Source organism: Acomys minous (genome assembly GCF_964271855.1).
Source record: "Acomys minous genome assembly, chromosome: 3".
Taxonomy (NCBI): domain Eukaryota; kingdom Metazoa; phylum Chordata; class Mammalia; order Rodentia; family Muridae; genus Acomys; species Acomys minous.
The window spans coordinates 76,581,459-76,595,021 of NC_140485.1; the positions used below are offsets into that span (position 1 = coordinate 76,581,459).

The 13,563-nt window shown below is 49.8% G+C and overlaps 1 long non-coding RNA gene across 3 annotated transcripts; it reads left to right on the top strand.

Moving 5' to 3' along the window:
- Positions 1 to 64: 64 nt before the first annotated feature.
- LOC311594800 lies at positions 65 to 12,772 on the top strand. Of its 3 annotated transcripts, none has more exons than XR_014778219.1 (7): positions 65 to 194; positions 4,839 to 5,045; positions 5,250 to 5,482; positions 5,804 to 5,942; positions 7,291 to 7,411; positions 9,730 to 9,807; positions 10,803 to 12,772. It is a non-coding gene; the product is annotated as an uncharacterized lncRNA (long non-coding RNA). The 3 variants fall into 3 exon arrangements; XR_014778220.1 differs by having other exon boundaries at positions 5,804 to 5,879; XR_014778221.1 differs by lacking the exon at positions 65 to 194 and adding an exon at positions 2,486 to 2,500.
- The last annotated feature ends 791 nt before the right edge of the window (positions 12,773 to 13,563 follow it).

A 13,563-nucleotide genomic window follows, 5' to 3' on the forward strand; every position in this document is an offset into this window, starting at 1 on the left:
CGGGACTTTATTACTGTTGGAAAAAGCAGTAAACAGAACAGGCTAGGGAGATGGCTCGGTGGTTAAAACACCTGCCACAGAAACACGAAGATCTCCGGGAACCCATGTAAATGGGCAGTCTGTAATTACCGGGCCCGCCTATAACTCTCAGAAGGCGGAGGCAGAGGAAACCCAGAACAAGGCTAGCTGTATCGGTGAGCTCTGGTTTTGATGGAGGGATCCTGCCTTGGTAACTAAAATGGAAGAGCAGTCAAGGATGCGTCCCAGTATCAGCTCTGGTCCCTCCATATGCCTCCACGTGCGCGCAAAAACACCTTGCATAACACATCAAGAAGGGGGTAGAGTGAGAGTGAAGGAGAGAGAGAGAGAGAGGAAGAAGGAGGAGGGGGAAGAGGAGGAAGGAAGGGAGAGGGGAGGCAGGGAGAGAGAGAGGGAGGGAGAGCGGGAGGGAGGCGGGGAGGGAGGGAAAGCGAGAGAGGGGAGGAAGGGAGACAGAGAGAGAGAGAAGAAGAAGGAAGAAAATGGAAAACAATGTTTCGTGTTCAGGTCGACCCCCAGAGCCTTGGAATTTGGGGTATGGGTGGCACAGTACCCCTGAAGTGAGTCTCCACCTGGTGTTTGGGAGGAATTCGCCCTTTTACCGAGAGCAGAGCTAAGATGCTTTCAGTTTGTGAAGGGTGCTGACCTTGTCTTACAAGGTCACAAGCTTTGAACCCCTATGAAACTGCCCAGATAATCAGCAGTCAGGGCCTCGAATTGGTTTTATCCAGCAGTGATATGCACAGATGCTCAAGACCCATAGCAGACAGCCCCTCCCAACAGACCTAAAGAGCAATCCAAGGAATGACAGGTCCCAGGATGAGGGGGGCGGGGCTATCACAGATGGCATTAGTGCTCAAATAAGGAGGATCCTAGAGGCTCTCTGCCCCTTGTGCCATGTGAGACATATCTGCCTGTTTCTGCACTTGAAAGTGGTCCCAGCCAGGCAGTGGTGGCACAAGCCTTCAATCACAGCACTTGGGAGGCAGAGGCGGGTTTATCTCTGTGAGTTCGAGGCCAGCCTTGTCTACAAAGCAAGTCCAGGACAGCCTGTCTCGAAAAACAAACAAACAAACAAACAAACAAACAAAAAAGTGGTCCCCACGGGCTGGAGAGATGGCTCAGCATTTAAGAGCACTGTCTGCTCTTCCAGAGGTCTAGAGTTCAATTCTGGGCAACTACGTGGTGGCTCACAACCACCTGTACTGGGATCTGATGCCCTCTTTTACCATGTAAGTGTACATACAGATAGAACGCTCATATACATAAAATGATTCTTGAAAAACTGGTTTCCTTCAGTGGCCTTTCTTTTCTAAAATAAATTTATATATTCCTAAAAAAATTTATATATTCTTAAAAAGTTATTTTTATTGTAAGTATATATGTGTGCCTTTGTGTGAGAGAGTAAGTATGTGCACAGGAAGCGCGGTCCTTGGTAAAGCAGTACATATGCTTAACCCCTGAGCTGTCTCTCCAGTCCCTTGCTTGGGCTTTCTTTTTTTTTTTGGTTTTTCAAGACAGGGTTTCTCTGTGTAGCCTTGGCTGTCCTGGACTCACTTTGTAGACCAGGCTGGCCTCGAACTCACAGCGATCCACCTGCCTCTGCCTCCCGAGTGCTGGGATTAAAGGCGTGCGCCACCACGCCCGGCTTGCTTGGGCTTTCTGAGTTGACTTTTTGGCTAAAGCCAGGCTGTGTGAGTCAAAGCTTGTTTGTTCCCAGAATATGGTTAGCTGTAAGGGCTGACTGAAGACCCCAGAGCTCAGTCCTGCCTCATTCACCCAGGAAATTGTGATTAGCTGCTGTGGGACTGGCTAGGTGTGACAGTGGGTGTACATGGGAACTGCCTCGGGTTTCCAAAGGAAGATGGCTTCTTGGTGATATGGGATGGAGGGTTTTGTAGGGTTCAGGGTAGCAAGGGATAAAGGGGGGAGTGTCAGGGCAAAGAAAGAGAATGAAGGTTCTGAAGCTGAAACCTGAAGGGAAGGAGGGGCCCGTGTGCTGGTGTGTGGGGGTCAAGGGACCAGTTGGAGCAGAAGGTCATAGTGTTTGGCCTGTACACTTGATAAAAGAGGGATGCTTGAGCTGGGTGTGGTGGCGCACGCCTTTAATGCCAGCACTCGGGAGGCAGAGGCAGGTGGATCACTGTGAGTTCAAGGCCAGCCTGGTCTACAAAGTGAGTCCAGGATGGCCAAGGCTACACAGAGAAACCCTGTCTCAAAAAACCAAAAAAAAAAAAAAGAGGGATGCTCGTTGTAGCAACAGCATGGAATCACCTCACTCTGAAATAGGCAAGGCAAGACTCCTATGCCCCAGGCTACTCTTGGCCCTATGGCCTAAAACATTACTGAAAGAAAAAAAAAATTGTTGGGGTCCGTGCAAGAGGAACAGAAAAACAGTTCTGGAACTCATGGAATGCAGCAAACTCAGGACCTTCCTCGTTGAACTTCCCTGGGCTACAGAGTGAGTTGAAGGCCAGCCTGGATCTGTCTCAAATTTAAATTTTATTTATTTATTTATTTTAAAGATTTATTTATTTATTATTGTGTACACAGTGTTTCACCTGCAGGCCAGAAGAGGGCACCAGATCTCATTATAGATGGCTGTGAGCCACCATGTGGTTGCTGGGAATTGAACTCAGGACCTTTGGAAGAGCAGGCGGCGCTCTTAACCTCTGAGCCATCTCTCCAGTCCAAATTTTATTTATGTTATCATTTTTATTTTTATGGTATTTGTGTTTTGCCTGCATGTATGTATATGCAAGGGTGTCAGGTGCCCTAGAACTGAACTCATAGACAGTTGTGAACCACCGTGTAAGTGTTGAGCATTGAACTGGGGTCCTCTGGAAGAGCAATAAAGTGATCTTAGCCACTGAGCCATCTATCTCTCCAGGCCCTCAATAGTAAATTTTAATAAGAGGGCTGGGGGTGGGGCTTAGTGACAAAGCAGTCACTACCAGGAGAAGCTTTTAGTACTGGTGTAATCTCCAGTACCCAGTGGGGTGAGGGGAGGAACAACATGAGGATATGCTGTATCCATTGCTTTTCTCATTACTCTGTAAAAATACCCTGACAAAATGCAGCTAAGCGGGGAGGAGGTTATTCCTGCTCAGCATTTGAGGGTATGGACCATCATCAACTGGAAAGTTCTGGTGGCAGGAGGCTGGTCACGTTGTTCTGAGAAAAACGATCAGTATGTGCTCTGCTAGCTCCATCCTGTTTGCTCATTCTGGGACCCCAGACCATGGAATGGTGCTGTCCACACCCAGTTAAGGCGGGCTTTTTCATCTCACTTAATGTAATCTAGAGGATTCTTCTACAGACATGCCCAATGGCTAGCCTAGTCTAGGTGTCCTTCAGAGCTGTGCCAAGGGTGTGTCTTCTGGGTGAGTCTGGGCCCTGTCTAGTTGGCAACGTCAACCGTTACATTGCTGACATAGAATCTTGTACAGTATTGATTTCATGAAATAAAGCATTAGAGCGCCCATGAGAGGGTGTGGCTGTTCTCTGACCCAGGTCCACTAGGTCAGGAGGTTGTAGCAGCCTCACTAGCGAGAATGGCAGGATTCGTGTGTCTTCTTTGCTCAAATAAAATGATTTAACAACAACAAAAAAAAAAATGCAGCATTGGAGTTAATTCTACCTTTTGCCTTAAAAAAGATTTTAAAAATATTATATTATTCGTATTCTGCCTGTATATACCATATGTGTAACACACACACACACACACACACACACACACAGAGAGAGAGAGAGAGAGAGAGAGAGAGAGAGAGAGAGAGAGAGAGAGAGAGAGAGAGAGAGAGAAAGTTCACAGAAGAGGGCATCAGATTCCCTGAATCTGGAGTTCCAGGCACAGACTTTAAGAGCACCAAATGAGTTCTGGGAATTGAACCCAGATCCTCTGCAAGCGCATTTAGTCACTGAGCAATCTCTCCGGCCCAGACTATCTTTTGTCTTTTTAGAATCATTCTCAGAGAATGTAAAATTAGGGCAAGGAACGGTAGCTCATTTCTTAACCCGGTAGTGGGGTGGGGGCGGGGGCGGGGGCGGGGGCGGGGGCTGCAAAGGCATGTCTGTAAAAGGGTGCCTCCTTCAGCATAACCCAGCAACGACATCCCACGGTTACTTCCATCACGGAGACTCACAGTGTTTAATCTCAGAACTCTATGGGCATCTCCTCAGTATGGACTATGCCGTCCACCCGCTCTCTAGAACCTCCCATTTCCCTCACAGGGCAAATCTGGATTTCTATTTTCTCCTGGCCTAGCGATCCTTTGGACTCTTCTAACGGAGTTCCTTCTTCAGAAAGACCCAAGGGCAGGGTTGCTGTACACGGGGTCAAGAGCTACGTGTGACCCGGGATCCAGGCCGAATTTAAGAGTGTGAGGGCATGAGCTCCTTTCCCAGACATCTGTCTGTCATCTCTGTCACTTGGATCAAGCCTCTCCTAGTTAAGGGACTCTGCCAGTCCCTTGTCATTTTGAGGTAGACGTTGAGCAAAGCGTCCGTTCTTTGTCCACTTCCCTCGGCTCATCACCTCACCTTCACATTCCAGCTTAAGCTATTACTGACGTCTCCGTGTGGGGGTGTTTAAAGAAACGTGACTGCAACTCATCATTTGTCCCTCTGTGGCACTACTAAGCCAGGTGCTATGGATTCGGTAGTGAGTAAGACAGAGCTGCTTCAGAGCAAACAGGAAAAAAAAAAAAAGTAAATGAGGGAAAATTTCCTCCTAAAACCTGGCCACAGCTAAAGTTTAACCTAACAATCCCAAGCAATTGTTGGCCTCCTCTCTCTAGGGGGCGCTGGAGGTCCCTCCGGTCGGAAATGCCGTTCTAGGCCACAGGACACTTTGTCATCCGTATTTCCGCCGGCGCCCAGCCTCAAGAGCGAAGTTTCCTGTCGCGTGGACATGTTCTCGGTCTGCCTAATGCCATCCTCCCAAATCTACGGACATCTACATGGTCCTGTGCTGTCTGCTCGGCTGCCCGATGCCGGGCACCAAGGTGAGTGCAGTGGGGCGTCCAGGCGGCTCTGGTCCCTTCATGTGGGAGAGCCGTCGTTGGACGGCGGACCTGGGAAGGGCTCCGAGCACCGAGCCTTTCGTGTCTCACCCCTCCGCCTGAGTTGTGGTACCTGAAGTCCTAAAGCCATGTTTGTCGCCTACAAAAAGTCGGACGTCGTTTATGGCCTTTGTTCCATGTTTTCAGCATCCTTCCAAAGCGAACCCGTTGACCAGGCTTTTAAATTGAGGACAGCCCGCAGGATCCCGGGCGGAGCGTCTGGACCCCCCGTGCCCTGCCTTGCACTCACTGCAGCCTCTTCCCTTGTGCTTTGCTGAAGACTGGGCGGCCTTCCTGGAGACCAATGGAAGCTCCTTGGGTCGACTCCGCAGCAACTGGAGCCGCCTCCTAGGCCCAGTGTCCATGGAGAGGATGCCTGGGTAAAGCTGCTATTCCGGAGCAACTTGTAGCCCGGGTGCCTCTAAGTAGCCTTCCGGTGGGGGGTGGTGTGGAGTTCAGGTTTGAGAAAGGCTTGGCAAAGGCAGAGAGAAGCCTGGTGGGGCCCAGAAAGACCCAAGGGCAAGACTCTGGGGACAGACTGAGTCCCTTACAAACTACATGGGAAAGGGGGGCAGGGGTGGGGAGACTGGTCCGTGCCACGTGGTTTGCAGCCTGGCAGCTCCTGTGTTCTTCCTAGATAACTACGTGCTATTCAGCTGGCTCACCTGGGCTTTTTTTTTTTTTTTTTTTTTTTTTTCCAGGAATCACAGCCTGGGTGCACAGCGGCCACGAGAGCTGCGTCTATCCTGCCAGACCGATGGACCATGGTGCTCCTGAGTGAGGATTGACCCTGGGATCTGGGGTACCGTTTCTCCCGGTTGTAGTTGGGAGTATGTGGAGGTGAGGGTCAGCCCATCTGATCCACATTTGCCCTCCTCGGGTGCTTTGAGGTGTGCCTGCTTCTTCCTGTACCCACTTGGGATCTTTGCCGTGTGTCGTCCCCCGACCCCCCACCTTCTGTGTGCCCCCTGCTTTAAGTTTGTGGGTTGACAGTAGAATGCAGAGGAGCGGGAAGGAGTTGGGGGTCGTATGTAGTATATCAAGATCGCAGTCGCTGCTCTCTGCTAGCTTCTGGACCTGCAGGTGCCTGAAGACACGGTAGCAAGTGCTGGGTCTGCTGCGGGTGTGGGTAGCAGTTAAGACTGCCCTAAGCCAGATGGTGGTAGCACACGCCTTTAATCCCAGCACTGGGGAGGCAGAGGAAGGCGGATCTCCATGAGATCTCTGTGAGGCTAACCTGGTCTACAGAGAGTCCAGGAAAGCCAAGGCTACATAGAGAGGCCCTGTCTCTATTAAAAAAAAAAAAAAAGGCTCTGTCCTAGCCACAGGGCTAGTGGTTGGTACTAGTTAGATTTGTCGGCACTCCCAGCCAGGCTTCCTTGCTTTCCGTGTGAAATCTGGCTTTTGTCTGTCTGTCCATCTGTTTCTGGTTTAACCATTACCTAGCTTGTTGGCCGTAGCCTTCCCTCTCAACTTGCCTTCTACTCTTTGCCCCTGTATTCGAAAGTGATCGTGGGCTGCCTGTGCCCTGGTCATTGGTAGTGCAGGGAGAGGATTTGGAAAGCCTTTCCCCGTGTTTGGAGGATTCACTCCTGTCCTTGCCAAACCCTGGTGCTTTCCCACACCGCCTCCTGCCTGTTGTTATGCCCCCTGCTGCCTGTCTTCCTGGCACACACATGAGGCAGTGGTAGGGGACCTGAGCCTGACCTCTAGGAGCGCAAGGGCAGGGTGTGGAGCTCAGCCTCCGCCTTCCACACCCATTGTCACCTCTTCAGGACACTTGAGACTTTGTAGGAAAGGGTTACATGACTCAGCTCCTAGCACATATATTGCTGTGTTCTGTTAGTCAGGAGCCAGTGTGGAACAGATGAAAGACAAAGGGTCACCTGTTGTGTGTCACATAGAAACTGAGTGTGCAGCCTGCCCGGGGAGGAAGGGTCACCTGTTGTGTGTCACATAGAAACTGAGTGCACACCCTGCCTGTGGAGGTTGAGAAGGGAGCAAGCAGATTTGCTGGTTTTGTTTTGTTTTGTTTTGTTTTTCTCCTTGAATTTTCCCCCTTGTGGTACTTTTGGCCCTTACCTTGGGCAGCCACGTGGGAAGGGGTTTTCTCTCCACCCTGTGGGAATAGACAAGAATGAGGCTGCCCAACACAGGCAATAATTGCTGTGTCTGTGCTATTCTTCAGGTCCGTGCCCAGTGCTGCTAGAGACCGTGCACTCCGGCGTGCGGTGCCCTGATGTGCCATTAGGCAGCCAGCACAGCAGGTCACCAGGCCTGCCTCCCAAGAGCTCCGGTCCCTTCTCCCGGTGAGTGTGACTCAAAAGTCCATCGTGGCTGCTCAGGTGGTCATAGCAGGTTAGGACCTGGCGCTGTTCAGAGGTCTAGTCAAGATATGTCAGTGTTTGAGAGAATTGAGGGCTGGCTCTGTCCAGTCTGGAGTTCAGCCTCTGAGCCCCTGGAGTTGCATAGTTTTCTCAGCTGCTTTGGTGGCAGTGTAGGGGAGATGAGGATGAAAAAGGGGCGGTGTGTGGATCCTCCCCCTCAGACCCCACTTCCTGGGAGGCCTGGATCTTACGTGTCACCTCCAGATTCCTGCTAGGAGAGAGCATGAGGCATTGTAAAGGGAGAGGTTGATGTAGGCATCAGAGACACCAGTCTGCTGTCCTCCTGACCTTTCTCTTTGTCATTGTGCTGGATTGCAATGACTTGTTAGCAGTGTAGGGAAAGTACATAGCTGGGCAGTAAGAGAAAGGGAGGGTTAGAAGTAGTTTGGAGCCTCTGCAGGGGCTTCCTGAGGCACCCTCCCTCACCATCAAAGCAGAACCTGCCCCTCCTCCACTGGCAGAAACTCACACACATGTGTGCTTTGCTTCTGCCCTGGAAAGCTGTATCTTGAGGCTCTGATTCTTCCGGTGCTGGTCACATATATATCAACACCCCCCCCCCCCCCCCGAGAGATTAGCAGCCCAGCCTCAGTGAAGGAAAGCGGGGGCTCAGTTTGGACATTGTTTGCCTTGAGCCCCCATCCAGTGGTTGGTTGATGCCCAGCTAGTCCCCAGATTCCAACATAGCCATTCTTACGTATTTGGGACCTCCATTTCCTGGCTTGGAAAACCAAAGCTGTGACAAAGGTTTCTGTGGATTGAGCCTGTGGGTCAGCTCTCCCCTGTGGTCTGGGCAGATTGGTGGGGTTCTGTGCTGCTGATGCTAGCCATAGGATCCATGTGTTCTCTGACTTGCATCTGGCCCTGGCATCAGTCTCATCTTCCCTGGTTTCCTTTTCTCCGTTTCTGTCCCTGCATCCGAAAGTGATCATGGCTGCCTGTGCCCCGGTCATTGATAGTGCAGGAAAAGGATGTTGGAAGATGTGATTAAGTTTGGGGCTTCTATCTTTGTCCCCTCCAAAGCCTGGAGCTTTCCTACACTCATGTCTTTCTCTGCAGTCTTACAAAGTGTAGTGCTTTCTGGAAGCTACACAAGTCAGTGTTGGGTCTTTTTGTAGCTTGGTGACCTCTTTCCAGAAACTTGAGGTATTTGCATGTTGTGAGGTGATGGGCTGGCGCAGATTTCCGAAGAGCTGCTTCTGAAGGCATTGTGCCCAGTTTCCTAAGTTCTCGCATAGAGACAGAGAAGAGATAGCAGGAGGGAACCTCGGGGCCGGAGAAGTGGGCCAGGGATGGGCAGGGTGTGTAATAGAGGCCTTAGGGGCGAGTGTTGAGAGAAGGGGCGCCCTGGTGCCCACTGCCGCTCGCTCCCTTTCTGTAGGTCCTTGTGGCCTGAAGTACATAGTGGCGTCACTTGCCAGCCACCATTCTTAGCCATTCCTTCTTCTGCCAGTTGTCTAGCCTTTGGCGCTTTCTTTAAAATGCAATTGGTAGACAAAAATTACAATCCAGCCATTTTGTTTTATGCTTATATGTAAATGCAGATATGTATGTGTACCATGTGTGTGCCTAGTGCTGTGAAGAGTTTATTGGGGGCTTACTGGGAATGGCGTGGGCTTTTGAGACTTCAAAGCTCTCCCACCCCACCCAACCCACCCCCATGACACACCTCCTAATCACTCCCAAATAGTTCTGCCAACTAGGGACCAGGTATTCAAATGTATGAGCCTATGGAGGTCAGACCTGCACATACATCCAAGCTGCTTCTTAACAAAAGTGAAAGCGGTGTCTGTAATCTCAGCACTGAGGGAAGCAGAGGCAGGCCTCTCTGAGAGGCCAGGACAGCCAAAGCTAAGAAACTCTGTCTCCAAAAACAAACAAAAGAAAAGGAAAATCAATTTTTAAAAAAATCAGAAGTTACGGTGTGTTCAGTATGAGGGAAGAAATAAGCCCATACCTCTGAGATGGTAGCCATGACTCAAAGCCTTCACTGGTGGGGGACGGATACAGTCAGAAGGGGAAAGATGGAAGTAGGGGGTGCTGGGGGCATGTCTCAGTGGTGGAGTGCTGTGCAGCGTGCTGAGTTGGGTCCCCAGCAAGGAGGAGACACTCAGCCCCCAGGAAGAAGCTGTTATACCACCTTGTAACCCGCCCATCCGTCCCCAGCTAATAGTTGTGTCTTGCTTCCTGTTGGACATCTTGGTTGACTGTGAGGTTCTGAATGTGGCTTGTCTCTGCAGGATGGTCAGCTGATCTCTACCGTGTGTGCTCAGCAGTCTTCTGCTTTCCAGAAGTCGCTGGAAACAGGGTCCTTGCAGGTATGAATCCAGGTGCTTCACTAGAGAGCAACAGTGGTCCAGCAAAGGCACAGTCATAAGGAAAAGCAGGAGGGACATGCTTCCCCCAGTCCTTCCCCCCTCCCCCTCTCCACATTTTCATGGTGTGAAATGAGTGTTTACAGAGCCACAGTACTTGTTGGGTTGAGAAAGGCGACAGGTGGTGTGCACAGTTAGCCTTCTCTGAACTATGGTGGGTACATGTAAGGGGGCAGGCCCATCCCAGACTACCTGACTAGTGAGAATGCAGAAGTGCCTTGTGTCCCTTCATTGTTGTCTTTAGTAGGGGCGTTGAAGTGGTGGTTCTTAAATTGCACTTCCTTAAGTATGCACCGCCACCACCCCCCTGAGTGAGATGTGCCTGGAGTCAGCAGTGTTCTTTAGCAGCTCTCCAGGGGACTCCTAGCATGCCGCGTGTTAGAGGCTATAAATGTGGTCACTGGTTCCCAGTTACTTATCCCAGCTTGACCTTTTCTAAGCTGCTTACCTTTTGCCCCTGTATTCGAAAGTGATCATGGGCTGCCTGTACCTTGGTCATTGGTAGTGCAGGGAGAGGATGCCGAAAGCCTTTCCCCGTGTTTGGAGGATTCACTCCTGTCCTTGCCGAACCCTGGTGCTTTCGAACAAATCTTCCTTCTCACTGCGTCCTGGACCAGCGCTGGGCAGTGACCTCAGAGGCTTGTGGAACGGAAGGAGAAGCAGGGCTCTCTCTGCCTTGAGGGATTTTATTCTGGCCCTGTTTTGCAAGTATCCCATGAGCCCCAGTCACATCCTCATGTGGAACAGCCTCTCTCCTGCCTTCATGGCTGCAGAAGAGAAGCCTCCACAAACCTCTGGAGAAGATAGAGAGCTTGTGTGTCTGCACTGTGCAGTGTCGGGAGATGGGTAACAGAGTCTGGTCTCTGAGCCTGTCTATCTGACCTGCTATCAGCCAGGTGGCAATCCAAACTCACTTTTTTTTTTTTTCATTCTCTTAGGAGTTTATGGGCACCAGAAGCCAGGGAGTGGACAAGACCACACTCAAGTGAAACTGGAGACGCAGTATCATGAAACAGCTTTTTACTGTGCTTGCTAATTGGCTCAAGCATGAGAGACTCCAGCATACAAAGTCTTGATGCCAGGGCATCAGAGGCTGTCTTCTGTCCCTGTGTCTGTCTGCTAGTCTTCTATCCCTGTAGCCATCTGCTAGTCCCTGGGATGGCTGCTGACAAGAGCTTTTCTACTGAACTTGTTGCCAACTTTTCTGCTACCTCCCCAGCAACTGTGCAATGAATGAGCCCTAAAATAAAGATGAATTTAGTCTGCCTTTTAAATCTGTGTCTACCCTGAGCTCACAGGCCTGGGAGTGGAAAAGGAGGGCTAAAGGCCAGCTCCAGACACTCCTTGTGCATTGGGGCTTGTGACAATTGATAGGTTGCTGAACAGGATTTCAGGAAGATGCCCATGTCATGCCGGTGCTTTGCAGAGGTGGTTGGTCCTGTGACTAGAGTTCTAGGAAGTGAGGACTTGTTGCCAAAACTAAGGAAGTGGATGGGCAAAGGAACTGGGATGTAAAGTATATGGCATCCTCCTGATAATAGATTACTGTAGAAAGGTGGGAGGAGTTGTCATGGGAACTGGGATATGCTCAGGGACTGGCTTTGGAGTCCCTTAAAGTTCAGAAGTGCTCCTGGTGGGTAGGATGCCAGGTGGGATGGAAGAAAAACCCTCCTGAGTAACCACTGGGTACCAGTAGGGCTAAAAGAAAAATATCGTGTAAAAAGAAAAGATGTAATTGTTGATATAACTAGGGCTTTTCTATTTAAGTGAAGGGGCTTGTTGGATGGCTTAGTGGCGCTTCCTGAGTTTGATTCCCAGAACACAAAATTGTGTAGGGAGGTCTGCTTGTGAATGCAGTTCTTCACAGAAGCTAGAAGGAGACATGATCCCTTGGACGGGAGTTAGGGTGGGCTGCGAGTGCTGGGAACTGAGCTCATTCTTAGCTGATGAGCCATATCTATCCAGGTCAATGAAGAGGGTTGTGTCAGCCTTTTCACAAGCTGTAGGCGTGAGCAGTTAAGATGCTCCTGGAGTTGTGGGAACATAAAAAGTAGGTTTTTTTAATTTTTAGGGAGTAATTTTGAATCATCCAATCTGGGTGGGGTGGCCTTTCCCATCTTGAGAAGGTATTGGCTAACACTTGTCTTGACACTTCAGGGCGTTGCTTTTGCTGCTGTGGTTCATAAGCATCCTGGATAGCCGTATCTTCGAGCTAGAGAAGTAATGAGTCTAGGGATGGTATTGAATGTGAGGACTTCTAATGTTACTGAGCCTTATGATGGACACTTAACCAAGACCAAGATTGGCAATAACTTCCGGGCTTTGGGGCATCCCATTAACATTGGTTGCTGTACAGGGTTTGTTAAAGAGTCCTGAATGATCAAGGTGGAGAATTGAGCCGCACTGTTGGAAAGAAAATTATTGGTACCTGTCACACCAAGAGTAACTTGAAGTGTCTTGGTGGTCATCTGTATTCCCGGGAGTGGGGCTTTGATCATGGAGATTTGCATAGAATGTCCATCCTCCCTTCAGAGGGTAGGACTTCATCCCTCAGGGCTTTCCTCTGCAGAGGAGGCAAAGTCCTGTGTCTTAGACCACTGCCCTGGGCAGTCCTTTTGTAGCACCCTGCTAGAAAGCTGTGATAGCATCTCCCCATTTAGAATTCTCAGCATGGGGTTTCCTCTGGGGTAGTAGGTTATTATCTGCCTGGGCTAAAGTTACTAACTGGGCTTGTTACTGTATTAATTTCTCCTAATTCTTTTGGACTTTTTATTTCTGTTATTGAAAATCCACAAAGTACTGGATGTGGTAGCACACACCTCTAATCCCAGCACTCAGGGAGGCAGAGGCAGGCAAGATTGCTGTGAATTTGAGGACAGGAAAGACTCCACAGAGAAACCCTGTCTTGGGGAAAAAAAAATCCCCAAAGCTGAATTTAAAGGTTAATTTGCAGTATCTGGGACCCCACTGTCTCCTTAGCTGTGATTTGATGTCTGGAGCAGATTGAGTAAATAGTGCCCAGGAGTATCTGACTTCAAAGACCTCTAATTGTAGTAAATTTAATTATCTGTGTGCTATTAAAGTCTTATTTCCTGTAAACTTTGTGACTTAGCCTTTTTGCAAAGTGTTTACATCTTGTTTTTAGAATAAAACTACCCTTTGAAATCTTTTGTTGTTTTGTTTTGAGACAGGGTTTCTCTGTGTAGCCTTGGCTGTCCTGGACTCACTTTGTAGAGCAGGCTAGCCTCTGCCTCCCAAGTGCAGGGATTAAAGGCGTGTGCCACCACAGCCCAGCTCCCATCTGAAATCTTAACTGAAAGCATTCTCTTCCTACTCCATTCCCCTTATTGAGTCACATGTTTATCTTTATAGATGAGCAAATTAAGACACAGATGAAGCCAGGTGGTGGTGGTGCACACCTTTAATCCCAGCACTTGGGAGGCAGAAGCAGGCGGATCTCTGAATATGAGGCCAACCTGTTCTACAAAGTGGGTCCAGGACAGCCAGAGCTGTTACACAAAGAAACCCTGTCTTGGACAACCACGTTACCCCCTCCCCCCAAAAAAAGAAAAAAAAAAAAGACACAGATGAGCTGGGCACACACCTTTAATCCCAGCACTCAAGCGGATCACTGTGAGTTCAAGGCCAGCCTGGTCTACAAAGCGATTCTAGGACAGAGAAACCCTGTCTCAGGAAATC